Source organism: Euphorbia lathyris, chromosome 4, assembly GCF_963576675.1.
Source record: "Euphorbia lathyris chromosome 4, ddEupLath1.1, whole genome shotgun sequence".
NCBI lineage: Eukaryota > Viridiplantae > Streptophyta > Magnoliopsida > Malpighiales > Euphorbiaceae > Euphorbia > Euphorbia lathyris.
In genome coordinates, this window is record NC_088913.1 from 88,819,988 (window position 1) to 88,840,914 (window position 20,927).

General features: G+C 34.8%; 1 non-coding gene across 1 annotated transcript; it reads right to left on the reverse strand.

The window, feature by feature from the left end:
- Positions 1-1,137: 1,137 nt before the first annotated feature.
- LOC136228198 (small nucleolar RNA R71) lies at positions 1,138-1,244 on the reverse strand. Its single transcript, XR_010688531.1, has one exon. It is a non-coding gene; the product is annotated as a small nucleolar RNA R71 (small nucleolar RNA).
- Positions 1,245-20,927: the final 19,683 nt, after the last annotated feature.

Consider the following 20,927-nt stretch of genomic DNA (forward strand, 5'->3'; position numbering starts at 1 on the left):
GAACCTCTAATTTTTAGGCTTTGAACTGTAGTCAATCCTCCTACGGTGGGGTTAGATCGCTACCTTAACCAAATTAAAACTCTTTCGGGATAGAAATTTGTCTAAGTTGTTCAACAAAGTTTCCTTGTAAAGATTTTGAATTCAACTACATTTTAATGAAAACACCAGCAATCCACTTCGGATCCTTTACCAAAGTGCTGCATAAAAATCTATCGAATAGAACGGACTTTATTAGATGAAATATAAATTGATACAAGTTTACAGAGAACAAAGAGCATGAAAACATTCAACGACGTGCAAGTGAACGGGTTGTCAATCCTTTCTTTGGGTTTCGTTAGGGTTTGTCAGACTCAGGGCGGATTCTCTACTCAATCTTCTCGTTGAATCTCCGGAATAGAGACTGGTCTATCTACTACCAAAATGTAAACTAAATTTGAACAATGTCTAAACGCTACTGTGTTTGTTATTATTAATTAAACAATGTGTGTACATCATATTGCTTTGAACAGAAATGAAATCTAAATTTTGAATCACTTGACTCGGAATTTCTGCATAAATTCTATACTAATCTCTTTCTTCTACATATATCTCCTTTCAACTCTCCATCAACTCTTTATTTATAGATGTTGAAGAGTCATGGTTGCAGTCTCGTGTCCGTTGTGAAGGATCGTATCCTCAGCGAAGGGACGTTTCTATCCACCCGAACGAATGCGTTTTGTCGAAAACGAAAGTGTGCAAATGGCTTATACAAAATTTTTGATCTTACCAAGAATGTAAATTCTGGAATTCGCTAGGCCAAGAGTGGCCGGTGTAACAAATAGTGTAGTTAGACCCCGTATAAACACAAACCAATTTGAAATTAAGCCTGCTTTGCTTAATATGTTGCAAAACAATGTAACGTTTTATGGACTACCTAACGAGAATCCTAATGCCCATCTGACAAATTTCTTAGAAATTTGTGATACTTTTAAAATTAATGATGTACCAGTCGAAGCAATCAAACTTCGCCTCTTTCCATTCACTTTGAAGGATAAGGCAAAAATTTGGTTAACTTCTATGCCTGCTGCAACATTTGAAACTTGGGATCAATTAGCCCAAGCATTTTTATCAAAATATTTTCCTTTAGCAAAAACCGCAAGAGTCATAAAAGAGTTAACATCTTTTACCCAAAATGATAATGAAACTCTTTATGAGGCTTGGGAACGTTTTAAAGAACTTCAACGTTTGTGCCCACACCACCAATTGCCCGATGCACTTTTAATGCAAACATTTTATAATGGACTAAATCCTACAATTAGAGGTTCATTAGATGCTATGTCTGAAGGGTTATTCATGAAGAAAACATCAGCCCAAGCAAGAGAACTTTTGGAGGAAATGGCAATCAACAGCAGTATGTGGCCCGCAGAACATGGACACATACCAATGGTGAAACCATCATCCTCAACTACGTCATCAGTTAAAGGTATAGTGAATCTTGATCCAGTTGCGATGTTGCAAGCCCAGTTTTCTGCCTTATCGCACAAAATTGATAGGTTTATGGCACCGTGTGATCTTAATGGTAATCCAAACCACACGGATGTGGATTACGAAGGTATGAGTGAAATTGACTAGGTAAACTTTGTCCAAGGACAAAACCAAACCAATAACCCTTATTCCAATACATATAATCCTGGATGGAGAAATCATCCTAACTTTAATTGGAGAGATAATAATACTAATGCAAATGCTAATCAAAATCGTACAACCAATTATCAAACTCAATCAAGAGATACGATTAGCACTTTATCTTCTAAAATCGACAAATTTATTGATGCTATGAGTGGAAAAATAAGTAATCACGATGATGGTTTTAAACGGATCGAGAATAAATTCGATCAGCTTATTAAAAACCAATCATCTAGCATCCATAATTTGGAGGTTCAAATTGGACAACTTGCTAAATCAATTCCATCCCGCAAAGAGGGAAGTCTTCCAAGCCATATGGAAGAAAATCCGAAAGAGCATGTTAAGGCTATCACTCTTCGTTCAGGGAAAAATTACTTAGGTCCGGAAATGCCCGGAAATTCGACTTTACCTGGAACTGATTTACCAAAGTCCAAAGAAGATACATTAAATCAAAAAGATGCACCAATTGACTCTAGTACAAAAACTTTTGTACCTAAACCACCTTTTCCACACAAAGTTCGCAATAAGGACTATGACAAACAACTTTTAACATTTTTAGACAAACTTAAAAATTTGCATATTAATTTGACGTTTATGGATGCAATCACGCAAATTCCCAATTATGGTAAATTCCTCAAAGATTTCATTTCAAAGAAAATCAGTTGGGAATGAATTTCATCCATTTCACTAAGTGAAGATTGCAGTTCAATTGTGTCAAGCAATTTGCCCACCAAACTCAAAGATCCTGGATGTTTTACCATTCCGTGTAAGTTGGGAGATATTGAATTCCAAAGTTAACTTTGTGATTTAGGAACAAGCATTAACTTGATGCCATTATATATTTTTAATAAGTTAGGCTTAGAAGAAGATATCAAACGTACCAATATGGTTTTACAATTAGCGGATCAAACCACTAAACGACCATATGGTATAATAGAGGATGTTTTAGTTAAAGTTGACAAATTTATTTTTCCTACCGATTTTGTTATCTTAGATTTTGCTTATGACGTTAATTGTCCGCTAATCTTTGGTAGATTGTACATGAACACGGGACGTGCTCTAGTTGATGTGTCGGAAGGGAAAGTAGTTTTAAGAATAGGAGATGATAAGATTGAGTTTGATATGAAGCAAGCGATGAAATATCCTATGGAAGATTTCGCTTGTATGAAACTTGATTTAATTGAAGAATGTGTAAATGACATTGTTCAAAAAGAAGAAATAATAGAACCTGTAATGAGTGAAGAACTAGAAGAAAAGGACCCAGAACCTTTGATTTGAGAAGATGGACCAGTTCCGCCTTCAACTATAGTTCCACCTAAATTAGAACTTAAAGAATTACCAAATCATTTGAGGTACGCTTTCTTAGGCGAAGGCAATTCTCTACCTATAATTATCTCTAACAAGTTAACACAGGTTCAAGAAGAGAAATTGAAAGAAGTTGTTAGAAATAGGATAGGAAGTATGGGTTGGCAAATTTCAGACTTAAAAGGTATAAATCCGAGCATTGTAATGCATAGAATTCACTTAGAAGAAGATAAGCCACCTAAAGTGGATAGGCAAAGACGCCTAAATCCGAGCATGAAAGAAGTAGTAAAAAATGAGATTACTAAACTTCTGGACAATGGAATCATCTACCCTATTTCAGATAGTGAATGGGTTAGTCCAATCCATTGTGTACCCAAAAAGGGAGGCATAACAGTTGTAAGGAATGAAGAAGGTGAATTAATTCTTACACGAACCACCACTGGTTGGAGAGTTTGTATAGATTATAGAAACCTAAATAAAGCAACTAGGAAAGATCATTTTCCTCTTCCTTTCATTGATCAAATGATCGAAAGGATAGCTGGTCATGCGTTCTACTGTTTTCTAGATGGTTACTCTGGATTCTTTCAAATATATATTTACCCAGATGACCAAGATAAAACAACCTTCACATGCCCTTACGGAACATTTGCATATAGGAGGATGCCCTTTGATCTATGTAACGCACCTGCAACATTTCAACGTTGTATGACTGCGATTTTTAATGATTTCATTGAAGATATCATGGAAGTTTTTATGGATGATTTTTCAGTTTATAGAGATTCTTTTGATTCGTGCCTAAAAAACTTGGATAAAGTTTTGTCTAGGTGTGAAGAAATAAATTTGGTATTAAACTGGGAAAAATGTCATTTCATGGTTGACGAAGGAATTGTTTTAGGTCACAAAATATCTGAAAAAGGATTAGAAGTAGATAGAGCAAAAACTTCAGTAATAGAAAAATTACCCCCTCCAACTACTGTTAAGGGAGTAAGGTCATTTTTAGGACATGCCGGTTTTTACAGAAGATTTATTAAGAATTTTTCTGTAATTTTTAAACCACTCACTAATCTACTCATGAAAGATTCAACCTTTGATTTTAATCAGGATTGCGTTAAAGCTTTCGAAACATTGAAAACTGCTCTAATCAGTGCACCTATCATTGCTAAACCAGATTGGGATTTACCATTTGAAATTATGTGTGATGCAAGTGATTTAGTTGTCGGATGTGTTTTAGGTCAAAGGAAGGATAAGAAACTTCATGTCATTTATTATGCAAGTCACACACTGTCCAGTGCACAATTAAACTACACCACAACTGAGAAAGAAATGTTAGCTGTAGTTTTTACATGTGATAAGTTTAGGTCATACTTGTTAGGTTCGAAAGTTATAATTTATACTGATCATGCAGCATTAAGATATTTATTTGCTAAAAAGGATGCAAAACCACGTCTCATTAGATGGGTTTTATTGTTGCAAGAATTTCATATAGAAATTAAAGACAAAAAGGCAGTAGAAAACCTTGTCGCCGATCATCTATCCAGACTTGAAGATGAGAATGGTCCTGTAGGTGAAACTATCGGTATACGAGATGATTTCCCTGATGAACATCTCTATCAAATAAACAGTGACATATCGCCATGGTATGCAGATATTGCTAATTATCTTGCAGCGAATATTATTTCGGAAGGATTAAATTTCCAACAAAAGAAGAAATTTTTCTTTGATATTAAACAGTATTATTGGGAAGATCCGTTCTTGTTCAAAACTTGTGGTGACGGGATACTTAGGAGATGCGTTAGTGAAAATGAATATGAATCCATAATGACGGAATGCCATTCTAGCTCTTATGGAGGTCATAATGGGGTTGACAAGACAGCAGCTAGAATATTTGAATGTGGTTTCTTTTGGCCTACGATGTTTAAAGACGTTCGTTCATTTATTACTCGTTGTGATAAGTGCCAAAGAACAGGAAATTTAGGAAGGAGAGATGAAATGCCCCTCACAACCATGTTAGAAGTTGAAGTCTTCGACATATGGGGAATAGATTTCATGGGACCTTTTCCCCCTTCTAATGGTAAAACTTACATATTAGTCGCCGTTGATTATGTTTCAAAGTGGGTTGAAGCAGTTGCAACCCCGACGAATGATTCTAAAGTTGTCGTTAGTTTTCTTAACGATATATTTTGCAGATTTCGTTGTCCAAGAGTCATAGTTAGTGATGGCGGTACTCATTTTATATACCGAAGTTTTGAAACGCTTATGAAAAAATATGGAGTACGCCACCGCGTATCAACGCCATACCATCCTCAGTCAAATGGTCAGGCGGAGATATCAAATAGAGAACTCAAATGGATTTTAGAGAAAACAGTTTCATCTTCAAGAAAAGATTAGTCTTATAAACTCAATAATGCGTTATGGGCATACCGTACTGCATTTAAAACACCAATAGGAATGACTCCGTACCGCTTAGTGTATGGGAAGGCATGTCATTTGCCAGTCGAATTAGAACATAAAGCTTATTGGGCTATTAGAGAACTTAACTTTGATTTGCGACAAGCAGGTAAGAAACGTTTGCTCAATTTAAATGAGTTAGATGAGTTACGCCATCTATCTTATGAGAATGCGAAGATTTATAAAGAGAAAGTGAAAAAATGGCACGATGCCAAGATTAAAGTCAAACACTTTAATGTTGGAGATAAAGTGTTGTTATTTAATTCACGACTTTGTTTATTTCTAGGAAAACTTAAGTCCAGATGGATGGGACCGTATTTAGTCGTCAGGACATTCGATTATGGTTCTTTAGAACTGGAAGGTCATACCGGAGTTCGTTTCAAAGTTAATGGTAATCGATGTAAAATCTATTACGAAAATATTTCGAGTATAGAAATTCCGTTCGTAACTAGATAATCTGACATATAAATTACTCAGTTTTTCTTACACAGTTTTGTTTTATTGCTTTTTATATATTTTTGTTTATTTTATTTTATTTTATTTTTCCAAATGCCATTTTTATGATTAGATGACTTTATGTTATGATTTAAATGCATAAAATATTTTTATTTCATGAATTTAGCTTTAATTTTTAGGAAATTAGGATGAAATTGAAGTTTCAGGCAATTCTCTACCGAGAATTTGGAATTCCCTGCCGAAAATCCTCTTTTCAGAATTATCCAAATAGGTTCCGTTTTCCCTGCTCATACCGAGAATATTAAGTTCTCTACCGTGAATCAGGAAGTGGATGTCGAGACCTGATTTCCGCAAGGAAATCAGCGTGTCGCGACTGCGGCTTTGCCATTCTCGGTCGCGACACGCTCAATTCCTGCACAATCAGGGCTGAATTATCCTAAACCTTTTCGATGAACCCTTTCACAAACGAAACCTTAAGTTTCTTCATTTCCGAAAGGTACCATTTTTACCTCTTCATATTAAAACAACACCTCTTTTCATCCTAAATTCTTATAAATTGGTCCTAGAGGATTCAAGTTCTGCTACAAATTCTTTTCATCTTTGTCAGATTTCTGATTTTCTTCAAACACCATTCTTTGATACGTAACAGAACCTTTGTTTCCTTCAAACCAACACCATGCCTACCAAATGCAAAACTTCAAGGCACAATGCTGCCTCAAGCAACAAACGCCCAGACTTATCCAAGCGATATGGGGCGCCTTTTCCTATCTTCAATCACGATGAAGGTCGGCGTTATTGGAATCTCCGTTACAAATTCTTCACCGGAATGTTGTATATAGATGACTTTCTTAGCGCCCAACTTGGAATTAGTGATGACATGTGACGCTATATGGAGCGTTTAGGGTGGACAAAATTCGCCAAAATGCGATTTCCAATAATAGGCGACTGGATACTCGAATTCTTCTGTACCTTTCGTTTCACTAACAAACGACGGGTCCATCTTAGTTTTCGTCAAGATGGCAAATTTTTTACTTTCAGTTATCCCGAGTTGCATGCTTGGTTTGGTTTTCCCCCGTGGGATACAATCAAACGTCATCCTGTAAAAGATATGATATCCACTGATATTTGGAGAATGCTCACTGGATTCTGGCGATTCAATCCTAAACTCGCCTACAATTAGTCTTTTCACTCCAGTTCCATGCTGTATTTGCACAAATTTCTGTGTCACAGTTTGTTCGGGCGCACATTCAGTAGTGTAGTCCGTGACACTGATTTGTATGTCCTTGGGGATGTATTCCAAGGCAATACAGTAGATTCTTCCAAAATTCTGATGGAAGGTCTTGTTGCTGCTTCTAGATCCAAGGATAAAAAGATTGGATTCGGGAATATAATTTGTGGAATAATTCTCGGTACCAAGGGTTTAGTTGATGTTCCTTGGAGTGATGAAGGATTCTTCCCGATGATAGACTATGAATTTCTAGAATACGAAGGACTTGTGAAATGTGTCTTTCGTGCCGGCCCACATTTTCTTTCCGCACCGAAACGTCAAACTTTCGTGCAGTTGAAAATTGATCGCTATAGGGCTAGAGGAATCCCGCTTAATAGGGATGAGTATATAGAATAATTTCGGTTTATAAGTTTTATTTATGTAAATATTTGTGTAATTTTGTGTTCTTTAAGTTTCATTCTTTGTTTTGATTATTTTGTACATATGTTTCTAAAATAAAAATTCTATTAATTTTTAGTTCAATTTTTAATTCATTATCTATACTTAGCACATTTAATATGTTCCTATTTTCATGAACTAATATGTTTTTATTATTCCACATATATATTCACATTTAATTTTATTTGTAATTCAATTCATTATTTTCAATAAATTAAGTTTTCATTTAATCAATTCAATTCATATCCTTCAAATATGTATTCCGATGAACTTAATATGCAATTACATTCACTTAACTTATATGCATAAATGAACATTTAAGTTCCATTAATTCTTTAATTACCATTTATTTCACTTTAATTCCATTTATTAAGGTTAAACCTTTGAATTTGCTTACAATTAATGTCATTTATTTTAGCTTTTAAGTGCAGGAACATTTCATATTAGGTTTAGGAACCAATCCATCAACATAATTGCACAAACCAACTCAATAGGCACCAAAATAGGCCACTTTTCCCGATTCTCTACCGAGAATTATAAATTCTCGGTACGAGCAGCAAAAACGGACGAATTTCAGGAGAAAAAATTGCCTGAAAGTCGCATGCCACGGCCGCGGCTTTGCTATTCGCGGTCGCGACACGCGTAATATATGCCCTTCAGATTCCAATTTTGACACTATTTTTGCCTATTCCTATTCCTATTCTACCTATACATTCACCTAATCACCCTATATAAACCTACCTCTTACACAAACCTCACATCACCTCTATTTTTAGCCAATCCCTTACTCAAACTCTTCCCCATAAACCAACTTTTACTCTTTCCAATTTATTCATTACCATTCATATACTCTTTTCCATTCAATCACTTCCAATTCTAATCCACACACATATCTTCAAGCTTGCTCTTTCTCACCATTTTTATTTTTCTTCATCTTTTTCTCACATCCTAAACACCATCATCATGGTTAGAACTAATCGTGTTGGTAACAAGCCCACTGTTACGGAAGCTAATCGGCTTCGGGTTCAATGTGGAGCTTATTTCGATATTGCTTCGGAGGAGGAAGCCGCTCGTTTCAAACATTTTTCGCAGGCTGATCGCCAATTTATGGACATGCACTTCCTAGACTTCGATTCGGTAAGAGCATTGAATTTCTCCACTAGAATTGATGCTTTTATTGAAACTTTGGGTTGGCAACAATTCGTTAATATGCGTTTTCCGCATATTAATGAACATGTGGTGGAATTTTTGGTTACTTTGAACATGAACAAAAAGAAAACTTCAATCTCTTTTAGGAATGAGGGTACAAAATACACCATTGACTATGAAGCCATGGGCAATATGTTTGGTTTCCCTACTTCTAATTTTTATGATAAACCTAAGGACTTTGACAATGATGCTTTTTGGTAAACCCTTTCGGATCAAGATTATTTTAACTCCAAAAACACTTCAAGCAAGTTGATTAAGGACAATTGTGTGTTCTTTTTTCATAAGTATTTGAGTTTCTCCTTGTTTGGTCGTGTTGAGAGTTCAAAGGTTCAAGTTCGGGACTTGTTTGTTTTGGATAGTTTTTTTAAAGGCTTGAGGGTTGATACATTGGTATTTTGTTTGATAATTTGTTCCGTGCTTCGAGGGCTACCACCATTCAAATCCCTCTTTGTAATTTTATCACCGCAATTGTGTTGGGAGCACGGATTGAATTGGCCGATTATGACATGACCACCTACCATGGGTATATTCCGCTTTTGGACATTTTGGATCTTGAGCATGCTCATTTATTGCTTCCGTAAGGTCCCTCCGTCTTTATTTCATATGCTTCTCGTATTGCCCATCTTCGTGGCACTATGGGTGGAGGCGCTTCAAATTCTCAATTTGTAGGTACCGAAGGCGGCGGAGAGGCGGAAGGCGAGGAGAATGCACCACCGGCTCAACCACAACCCCAAGCACCTCCAGATGATGATCCGGTTGATCTTAGGAGGATTTTGAACCAAATCAATTCCAACAATCGTCAAATGAATTTAAGAATTGATGATTTGGTTGAAAACAATATGGTGATGAATGACAACCTCAACCTTTTGAGGCGTGAACATCGATCGACTCGGCATCGGATGCTTTCCTTTTTTCGATGCCGCAATGTGGAGACTTCACCAACACCTCCCGATTCCCCACCTCAAGCTTAGGTTTTATCTTTCATTTTTATTATCTTGTTATAATTTGGTATAATTTTATTTTTAATATGTTTGGTACAATTTTTTATTTTATTTTATGTTAAATGTTTCATCTGCTCATTTTTATATTTCGTGTGCTTTATTTTCGGGCTCATCTTTCAAATTTCTCACAAATCTCCGATACAATTTTAAGTAAAAATTGTCTCGAGTGAATGATTTTAAGTAAATAAATTCTTTATTTTTCAATCTCTATTTTATATCATGCAATTCATGATACAATAAATCTTATTTTAAATTTTTAATTAGGTTTATAGGCATTAAATTGAACCAACGAATTTTTAGCTCAGTTTGATTTCGTCTTACATTAACACTAATTGAAGTTTTTTTAAGGAAACTTTAGCCATAATACATGTTGAATTTTAAGTCGATATAGGATGAATGTGCTATCTTTCTTTTTCCCAAGTTACAATTTCATAATTCATAATAATTAATTAATTAGTTGAATTCTTAACTTTTGGCCACGATTAAGACCAACCTTATCACAATCGAGGTATGAAAGGGAAGAAAATTAAGTACCGTTTACTTTTGGCTAGGGTTGCGACCACCCTTATCACAATCGAGGTATGAAAGGAACGTTTAAAAAAATAAGCGTGTTTAAGTTTAAAGTAACGATTGCATCCACCCATGGCATAGTCAGGACCTCTTAAGCGAACACAAAATAAAAATACGTATAAGGTTACGGTTGAAACCACCCTTATTTCGGGCGTAACCAAGCAAATAAATTAAAATTAAGTACTTATTTAAATTTAATATATCTCATATATTAGTTTAGGTTTGGTAAAGGAAATTCTGTGCTTTGAAAATGCCTTGAGATGAAAGACTCAATAACATGCGTGCTTATATTGTCCCGAATACTTCAATTCAAAATTGAAAATACAAGATGAATGATATATCATATTATACTAAGTTAGTTTGATATTTTGCGTATAAATTTGCCATGCGAAGTTAGTCTTTTCGGCTTAACTAATTTAAAAGGTAATACAAAGAAATATGTTTTATTTTTATAACGAAATTAGTTAAAGAATAAATTCAGTGAAATTTTGCTCGGGACTAGCAAAAGATTAAGTGTGGAGATTTGTTAAGCCGAAAATATACCTAATATATCATCTATAATTACATCAATATTGCTACGAATTTATGCTATTTATATCTGTTTAGAATACTTTTACTCCCGAATATGTTTCTTTCTTGCAAGGTACATAAATATTTGGTAAAATCCAAATCGGAACAAAAAGAGCTCAAAAACAGTAGAAAAACCCCACAAAAGGAGTCGAAGACGACGAAAATTAATAACGCCAAATTGAGGACGAGAACGAAAGCAGAAGAACTAAAAAACGTTCCGTGCCGAAACCGCGGCCCTCACATTCACTGTCGCGACACGCGTTCCTCAGTTTCCCCTTCCTTCCGTTTGAAGACCAATTGATGCTCCCCCATTCTCGACAGGGAATTAAATATTCTCGGTACGAGCAAGAGCCTCTAGAAGCTAAGTTGCGCACTTTCGTTTTCGACAAAACGCGTTCGTTCGGGTGGATAGAAACGTCCTTTCACAACGGATACGATCCTTCCTAGCAGACACGACACTTCAATCTAGACCCTTCAAGATCTATAAATAAAGATTTGATGGAGAGTTGAAAAATAATGAAAGAAATAGAAGAAAGAGATTAGTATAGAATTTATGCAGAAATTATGAATCAAGTGATTCAGAAGTTAGATTTCGATTCTGTAAAAAAAAGCAATATGATGTACACACATTGTTTACTCAATAATAACAAGTTTAGTAGCGTTTAGACATTGTTCCAGTTTAGTTTACATTTTGGTAGTAGATAGACCAGTCTCTATTCCGAAGAATCAATGAGAAGATTGAGTAGAGGATCCGCCCCTGAGCCTGACAAACTCTAACGAAACCCAAGGAAAGGATTGACAACCCGTTCACTTGCACGCCGTCGAATGTTTCCATGCTCCTTGTTCTCTGTAAACTTGTATCAATTTATATTTCATCTAATAAAGTCCGTTCTATTCGATAGATTTTTATGCAGCACTATCCACTAAAGTGATTGCTGGTGTTTTCATTAAAACGTAGTTTAACTCAAAATCTTTATAAGGAAACTTTGTTGAACAACTTAGACAAATTTCTATCTCGAAAGAGTTTTAATTTGGTTAAGGTAGCGATCTAACCCGACCGTAGGAGGATTGACTACAGTTCAAAGCCAATTATTTAGAGGTTCCATCATTTATTTCATCGTCATAAAGTTGTTTTCTTTGCTTAATGCAAATAAATACATTTGTTTACTTTTCTAAGAGTACTTAACGTTCCTATATTGCAAATTCACTCTTAAATCAGAATATTTTCTAACATCTTCATACTCTAATCTAATTCTTATTTTGGAAATTTCAAAACCAAAACCGATTAAACGATTTTCCATATTATAAACCTTAAAAGTAAATTTAACCGATTCAAAATAAGTTTTTGTTAAAAAACGTTCCCTGTGGGATCGATATCTTTTATTACTACAAGCGTATACCGTGCACTTGCGGAAATCGCTCAACAAGTTACAAATAAACTACTAAATACATTTAATCCAATTAAATGTGTTTTTAACTCAATAAAAATGTTTCGACTTTCAATACAAGTCATTCATTTTTATTACATTCTATCTTTTTGGAATTAATTTAAAATTAATTCCTTTACAAGATTAACCCCTGAGAAAAGGGAAATAACTGTGTTATTAATGTAGGTAATTAATCAATCAATATTTTGGAAATTCTCACTTATGCGCAGTAATCCAGAAAACTTATATCGTCAGACAATATAGCTGAACCTTTAGAGACTCTCGCCTATGGGCAGTAATCCAGTATATTATGCTATCAGATGGTATAATTTACCCTTCCATGGCGCTTTCCCAAGTGTAGTTCCCCGACATTCAAAAACAAAGAGCCTCTCGAACGAGGCATGATAAAGTCCAACCAGTCCTCAGAGCCTCTCGGACGAGGCATGATAAAGTCCAGCCAGTCCTCAGAGCCTCTTGGACGAGGCATGATAAAAGTCTAAAGAATCACTCCACTACGAGTCAAAGTCTCCCATATCCTTCCAAGTAAGGATCGTGTAGCAAGAGGCAAATTCCTAACACCCCATCATACACAATCGGGAGGCAAAATCTTTTGTTTACCCAAAAATTGATTGGGGCACGATGCGGTTATTATGAAATAAGCCTAGAAGAGCCAAGTCAACTACTCGTGTATGATCTCTTCTTCCCTCTCACTGTGCTTTTTTTATTAAGCGATTTTGTTCACTGAGGTTCTTAGTTGATGCATTGGCTCCAAAATTGCTCTTAATCGGGAGGCAGTCTATGAGTACAGACTTTTTATGACCCTAGTGATGAGTTTACGTTACACTCTAGCTAACATTAGGTGTAGGTGGGCTCCACACGATGCGTTGTGCGAGATACAAGTGTTGAGCGATTTTCGCAAGTGCACGGTATACGCTTGTAGTAATAAAAGATATCGAACCCACAGGGAACGCTTTTTAACTAAAACTTTATTTAATTCGGTTTAATCACGTGTTTAGGTTTAATAAAAGAAATACGTTTAATTGATTGAATAGGTTTTGGTAAATTAGGGTTAGATAGAAAGATTATATCGAGTTTAGAGAACAATTCCGTTTTGGAATTTTGATTACAAAACAGATACTTCCGTAATTGGAATAAAATAGATTTTATTTTCATAAAGCAAAGTAAACAACTTTAACTTTGTGAGATTATGGACATGTAACAATATAGTAATTTACTCAATTAAATGGCTTCGAACCATAGAAATCCCTCTAGCGTAGAGACGATTCCTACATTAATCAAACTAGTGTTTTACTTCTGATAAGCCGCGATCAGCGATCATGTCATCCATAAAAACTAAATTTGTTAAGTGTTCAACAAAGTTTTTATAAGAATAAGATGAAATAGAACGTTTTAATAAAAACACCAATATATCATTTTGAAAATCATTTTGTCAGAATAACATCAAAATAACAACAGTAAGAATATATTGAATAAAGAAGGTATATCATTAATGAAATGTGAATTTTCACAAGTTAACAGAGAAGTAGAAACTTGGATAGCATTGTAACGAAGACTTTGAGATCTGGGTCGTCAATCTTTCTCTCAAACTTCGTAGGCTCGTCAAACCATATGAGCTTCAGCCGTCAATTCTTCTCGCTGGATCTTTGGAATAGAGACTGGTCCCGTCCACTATCAGAATGAAAACTAAACTAATACTGTGTTTATAACTAATCTAAATACAATTCGTGTACAACAAGATTGCTTACAGAAATGAAATCTAACTTTCTGATTCTTTTCTGAATCAGAAACTCAACATAACAACTTTCTTCTCTAATTTCTCTAACTTTTCCAACCTCTCCAATTCTAAAATGAATCATTTATTTATAGTTGTTGAAGGGTTGTGAATGATGAGTCGTGTCTGCTGGTGAAGGGTCGCTTTTATCCGAACGAACAGACGCGTTTTTCTGAATTTAACATGTGTTTTGTGTGCAGGAAGACTTGCTGTCGCGACTGAGATTTTCAAAATCTCAGTCGCGACAGGGGGTATAGGGGCAAGCTTGAATACGTTGTTTTCCCCCGGTCTGGCCTCCGTAAGTCGCGACTGAGATTTTGAGAATCTCAGTCGCGACAGAGAGTTTTCCTCCCTGGCGTTCGACTGTTTTTCATCCTCCTCGAGCGTTCTTCTGACTGATATGCATTCTCGGTATGTTTTTAAGGGTTTTCGTCCATTTTAGCTCCGTTTTTGCTCCGTTTTCGCTCCTATTTGGATTTTACCAAATATTTAGGTACCTTGCATCAAAGAAGTAAATAAAGACGTAAAAGTATTCCAAATGAATATAATTAGCACGATTTCAATGTAAATTTAACGTATTTATATAGGATATTTTAGGTATATTTTGGGCTTAACAACAAGCTAAGGACCCAGGCCCCATTTTCTGAGTCATTTTAGTTCATTTTTTACTTTATTCTTATCAAATCTATTTTGATCTATTAATTACACAACCTATACAAATTCTATCAAACGGTTTCATCAATTCAAAACCTTGAATTATAAATAGCATCTCATGACTCTGTTACTCTTCAACCTATAATTTTATCGTTTTTTCATCGTTTAATAAAGATTTTGATGAATTTAGGGAATTCCTATTATCAGATGCAATCAAGTTATTTTATGTTCCTAATCCATCTTCTTTTTCTTCTCGAAAATTTGTAAAGTAACTGCTATCGGTGGGGTCACTATATTTGGCTGATGAAATGCAAAATAAGACGATGAAGTGGTGGAATTCTAGCCGACTGTGGTGGTAATGGAAGCGGAAGAGGAGAAGAACACACTTTTGCTACTGATGATCAGTCTTATTTTTCTTCTCCTACATTAACTTCATTCTAATGAATCTATATTTATGATTTCTAATTTTTGGATGATTGATTACGTTTGTACACTGTTACGATTTTGGATTTGTTGGATCATTTTTTTTTATCATTTTTCTTTTTTGAATCAAATAAAGTTGTAACAAATATGAGAATATCTCTTTGTATTCTTTTGTTTTTCATTTTTTTTTTGTTAAAACTAATAAATCTTCAATAATTATCTATTGAAAGTAGGCATTAATGGTGATGAAAGAGCAAGAAGAGAATGTGATAATGAATGATGAGAGAATGAAAATGATAACATGACATATTTTTATTTGATGATTTTTATCTTCCATTTCATGTTTTTAATTGACATATTATGTATTTATATTTAGTTCTTTAAAAAAGTTTAGAGACTAACATGGTACCTTTAAAGTTTAATGCCAGTTAATTTTTTCTAGACAAGTTCAATCGAGTAATATATTAAGTCTATTATTATTATTATTATTATTATTATTATTATTATTATTATTATTATTAGAGGTTATTAGCCATGATAGTATCCATGGTTCATGAAGTTGCTTTTATAAAATTATTGGTTTTAATTGATTAATTTAGGAGTTATAAAATTATTTTGACATAAAATATTAATATAATGTACATTCAATTATACGTAATTAAAAAAAACATTACAATTTTCGATTTTATATAAACAATTTATGGTAAATTACACAATCGTGAGAATTGACAATTTTTTTACAAGCGTCTCAAACTCTTAAACAAATTTATGTAAATGTCAAATCTGGTAGGTTTTTAAAAACTATTTTTCTCTACAAGTAACTATCTGAAAATTTAACAAAAACAAAAATAAAGTTACGATATCCTTAAAATATAAGATTTAAAATCATATAATGAAAAAAGATTTTAATAAATATAAATAAAATTTAAAATCTGATTTTTGATGTAATTTCCTCAATAATTTATTGCCCCGCGCATTGCGCTGGCACAATATTAGTTTATACTAATACTCATAAGATATTAAGTGGATAAAAGATAGTCTTCGTGGCCTTCTCTCATCCAAGCTCTTCAACTTGCTCCCCAAGTTTTGAAAAGTATCATCTTTAGTCTCTGGAATTAAGTTGATTTTGCTGAATGGGTTTGATGTGAAAATATCAATATTGGTCTATGGATTTGGAACTTGTTTGATGAATGGACTGTTGGACTGAATTCTGACCCGGATTTGATGTGAACCCGGATTGAGTTTAAATTATTTCTAATTCAAACGGACCTCGTTGCACTTGTAGTGACAAAACCCGAGCTTTGGAATTCATTGGACTTGAACGGACAATTACCCTTGCTTTGGAATTCATTGGGCTTTGTTGGACTAGTATAAATGATATCCCAAGCTTTGGATTTGTTGGACTTGTATTTTGGGATATAAAAATAGTTCTCAATTTTAGAAGTGAGCATTTTCGGATATTATTGATATTGATGAGCGGGATTTTGGATTTGCCGAAATTACTAAAAAATATAAATAATTAGAGAAACATTTATAATTATAATAATATACTAATATTTATTTATTAACAACTCCATTTTCAAGCGTTCAATTGTCGTTAATTCGTTTACTTTTCAATTTTTGAATTCATTTGTCATTAATTATTATTTAGAAATCGTCCATATTCTAAACGTTCAATATAAAATAAATCATAACCAAAGTTTATATTAACTTTAATATATGATGTTACATCATAATTCACCATTTAAATTATAGACGCTTCTAAATATAATTTACAACAAATAAACAAATAAATATTGAAATATTAATATGATTGGTTGATACTTGAACTTTAATTAATAAATTATATCAAACTCACTAAGATAAAGTTTCAGCAAAAGAAGCGTTACAAGAATAATGGAGGAGAAATGGAGGTTTTACGGTACATAAGGAAGAGGAAGAAGAAGACCTTTGGTTTTCCCAGAGAGAAGAAGAAGAGTTGTGTCAGGAAGTAAATGAGTTTGGATTCCCAAACTCTTTTTTCCGGATAATAAAAGGCAAGTTGCTTAAGGGCAATTTGGTCCTTTCAACAACAATAAGGGTGTCATGGTAATTTCCCATTGATAGCACATTCCAAAAGCATTGCACCTCCTTATGATGGACCATCCTCACTTGATCAAAGCCCTAGCAAATCACCACCATCCATTTTAATCAAGACCATCACAAGGCTATATTGTTAACACTTGTCATGCCCTTTTGTTTTCTTAATTATCAAGTTTGCTTAGTGACCACACCTAGCAAATATATAAGACCATGTATGTAAGTATTAATTTCTTAATGAGAATATGTCAATTTAGTGATTCACTCATTCAAATTATTATGGTATCAGAGAAAAGCTTAAGATAAAAGGCTATCCTTTTTACTTACCTATTATGGTCGGACCGATGATCACGTCCAGCAGCCCTTACCACCTTCCTCAGAATGAGACTCCGGCGTTGTCCCTGGTCTCGCAGGTCCTCACCGAGCCGAACTATCACCAATGGTCTAGAGCTGTCAAGGTAGCTCTAATGTCAAAGAACAAATTTGCGTTTGTTGACGGCACCATCACCGCACCTGCAACCGAAGGCAACATGTTTAGTCAATGGGAAAGGTGCAATAACATGGTCATATCCTGGCTAAATCATGCAGTTTCACCTACCATTGCAAGAAGTGTAATGTGGCTCGATAAGGCAGATTGGATCTGAGCAGACCTGGAAGAGTGATTTGTGAAGACAGACTCACTGCGGATACTCGAGCTGCGAAGGGAAATACACAGTATGAAGCAAGGAAACGGGAGTGTTACTGAGTATATACCAACTTGAAAGTTTTACAAGATGAGCTAACAAACATGATGCCAATGCCAAAATGTGTTTGTCGGCAGGCGTGCAGTTGTAATGCCTTTAGGATCCTACGGGATCAACAAGATGTTGACCGAGTTATTACTTTCCTTCAAGGGTTGAATGAGTCTTACTCTACTGTCTGTTCGCAGATCCTATTGGTCGAACCAATCCCCTCTTTGAACAAGACCTACGCACTGGCCATCCAACACGAGAGACAACTTGGTCTTGTACCTGCGAAAGGAAATGAAGGAAGTGAAAGCAGCATGTTTGCAGGGTTCACTAACACCAATGGCAGACAGGGTAAACCAAATAACACAAAGAACAACCAGAAAAACAACCGCATAAATAATGGTAAAAGCTCATCCTTATGCACTTATTGTGGAAACACTAGAAACACAGAAGAAATATGTTTCAAAAAGCATGGATATCCGCTGAACTATGGTAATAGAAATAAGAACCCTTTCAGAACAAATCAACCCAGGGCAAACTCAGCAGTGAATCAAGGCAACGAGAAAAACTCAAGAGAAGAAGACAATAGGAAAACTAATCCAGAACCATTCACTCTAACCAAAGACCAGTACCAATCACTTGTTGCCCTATTGCCCATGAATCAAGGAAAGACCCCGGCCTTGGTCAACAGCGTTAACACCTTTTGCTGAACGATTTCCGCAAGTGCACGGTATATGCTTGTAGTAATAAAAGATATCGAACCCACAGGGAACGCTTTTTAACGAAAACTTATTTTGATTCGGTTAGATTTACTTTTAAGGTTTATAATATGTAAAATCGTTTAATTGGATTAGGTTTTGAAATTGATAGAATAAGAATTAGATTAGAGTATGACCAATGTTAGAAATCACTTCTGATTTAAGGATAAATTTACAAAACAGAAACTTTTAGTTCTTTTTAGAAAAGTAAACAAATGTATTCGTTTGCATTAAGCAAAGAAAACAACTTTAAACTTTGTATAAATTATAAAAATGAAATAATGTAAATTCCTCTAATTAAAAGGCTTTGAATGCAACAATCCCCTAACTGGTTAGATTGCTTCCTTAACCAAATTAATACTCTACCGAGATATCAATTTGTCTAAGTGTTCAACAAAGTTTTCTTGTAATGATTTTGAATTCAACTACGTTTTAATGAAAACACTAGAACTCACTTCAGATCATTTACCAAAGTGCTACATAAAAATCTATCGAATAGAATGAACTTTATTAGTTGAAATGTGAATTTGATACAAGTTTATAGAGAACAAGAAGCATGGACACTTTTGACGACTTTCAAGCGAACGGGTTGTCAATCCTTTCCTTGAGTTTCGTTAGAGTTTGTCAGACTCAGGGGCGGATCCTCTACTAAATCTTCTCGTTGAATCTTTGGAATAAAGATGGGTCGTTAACTACCAGAATGTAAACTAATATGAACAAATCTAAATGCTACTATGTTTGTAATTATTTGATAAACAATGTGTGTACATCATATTGCTTTTTACAGAATCGAACTTCTAACTCTGAATCGGTTGACTCAGAATTTCTGCATTAATTCTATACTAATCTTCTCTTCAGTTTTCTATATATCCAACTCTGAAATCAACTCTTTATTTATAGATGTTGAAGAGTCGGGTTTAAGGGACGTGTCTGCTATGAAGAGGCGTTCTTATCCAATCGAATCGACGCGTTTCTTTGTGAACGAACGTGTTCGTGTAGCTCCTTCAGAATTTCTGCCCTTACCGAGAATCCAAATTCTCGGTCGAGAATGGGGGAGCAAATATTTAGCTTTCGAAATGACAAGGGGGAGAATCTGGCGACACATGTCGCGACCGAGAATGGAGGAAGAAAGAAACATATTCGGAAGTAAAAGTACTCTAAACAGGTATAAATAGTACGAATTCGTAGCAAAACTGATGTAAATATTAATGATATTTAAGGTATATTTTGGTCTTAACACATTTGTCAAGGGAGACAGTGCTGGTAACAGTTTTAACCCTAATTTTGTCTCATCATGTTGGATAATTGATATAGGGGCTACAGATCACATCATTTGTAATAAACAAATGTACAACTCATACAACAAAATTGAAAAATGCTGGATAAACTTGCCAAATGGAGAAAGGGCCAAGGCATAATATATTGGCACTGTGACTCTAAGTCCGCATCTTGTTTTGCATAATGTTCTGTGTATACCTGCTTTTGATTACAATCTTATATCGACTAGTAAGCTATTGAGTACTAATGGACTCTGTGTTGTGATAATGGGATCAATGTGTGTGATACAGGACACAATAAGTTGGAAGAAGATTGGCTTGGCTAGAGAACATGAAGGCCTTTATTACCTGGAATACCCACTACCAAATCACATTTCTGTTTTTTTCTATTAAAGCCAGTATGTGGCATTTACGTTTTAGTCATCCCTCTCATGAGAGGTTGAAAGGCCTCAATCTATCATGCAATGATTTTGATTCCCTTAAAGAAATACCATGTGACATTTGTCAAAAAGCCAAGCAAAAGAAAATGCCTTTCTCACTGAGCCATGGCATAGCAGATGAATGTTTTGATCTAATTCATGTAGATATATGGGGTCCAACACAAAAGTCACATTCTAGTAAATGATATTTCCTAACCATATTAGACGATCACAGCAGGTATACATGGGTCACACTAATGCCAACAAAGGGGGAATCAAGCACATCACTACAACAGTTCTGCACATATGTAAATAGACAGTTTGGCAAGAATGTGAAAACAATCTGAATGGACAACGGCCTTGCGTTCATCATGAAGGATTTTTACGCAAACAATGGAATCATACATCACACATCATGCCTAGAGACACCATAACAAAACGACAGGGTAGAACGCAAACATCAGGACATTATGAATACCA